This window comes from Mytilus californianus, unplaced genomic scaffold (assembly GCF_021869535.1).
Source record: "Mytilus californianus isolate M0D057914Y unplaced genomic scaffold, xbMytCali1.0.p SCAF_19, whole genome shotgun sequence".
Classification (NCBI taxonomy): Eukaryota; Metazoa; Mollusca; class Bivalvia; order Mytilida; family Mytilidae; genus Mytilus; species Mytilus californianus.
Genome location: NW_026262667.1, coordinates 4,495,670 through 4,496,621, shown reverse-complemented (window position 1 = coordinate 4,496,621; position 952 = coordinate 4,495,670).

The window sequence follows — 952 nt, the reverse complement described above, 5'->3', positions numbered from 1 at the left end:
TCTCAGATACTATAAGCAGTAGGTCAACTATATGTGGTGTATGGAATGATTGTAAAGGGTACATGTCAGTCTTGCAGGTTTCATTTGACCTTGAACCCATTTTCATGGTTCATTGGTCAATATTAAGTTTTTTGTCATTTGGTCTGTTTTTCAAATACTAATAGCTATAGGTCAGCTACATTTGGTGTATGGAATGATTGTAAGGTGTACATTTCTGTCTGGCAGGTTTTATCTGACCTTGACCTCATTTTCATGGTTCATTGGTCACTGTTAAGTTTTAGTGATTTGGTCTGTTTTAAATTACCATAAGCAAAAGGTCAACTATATTTAGTGTATGGAATAAGTGTAAGGTGTACATGTCTGTCTAACAGGATTTATCTGACCTTGACCTCATTGTCCTGGATCTTTAAAAATGTTAAGTTTGTGTGATACTTGTAGTAAAACCTTTATCTTTAAGACTTTCAACACAAATCAATGACCAGTAACATGATGTCTGATAAAACCACAGCTACAAAGTAGCTGTAGATTCGGGCTTATGTCTTAGAGTGGTAAAGCAGGTGAGACATTTCAGTGTGTGTGATCTTGTGAATATTTTCTGGTCTGATTTTCCAGAGTTATTGGACTTTTATCAGTCATATTTTAGCCAATATTTATATACATTAGGATACCCTTACGTAACCTTTACTACTGGGCCATTTTACTGACTTCTAATGAAAGACCTTTGTAAGTTGTAGTTTTTTGACACGGTTCAGTTGACCTTGCCATCATTTTCATGGTTCATTGGTCAACATTAAGTTTTTGTGACGAGGACCTTCTCCAATTGGTAACATTAATTTATTGTAAGGGAATATTCCAACTGAAAGGGTTTATCTGATTCTGGTCAATGTTATGGAAGTTATGAGGCTTTTTCTTGATTACTTTAAGTAATGGGTCAACCATGTTTGGTGTTAAG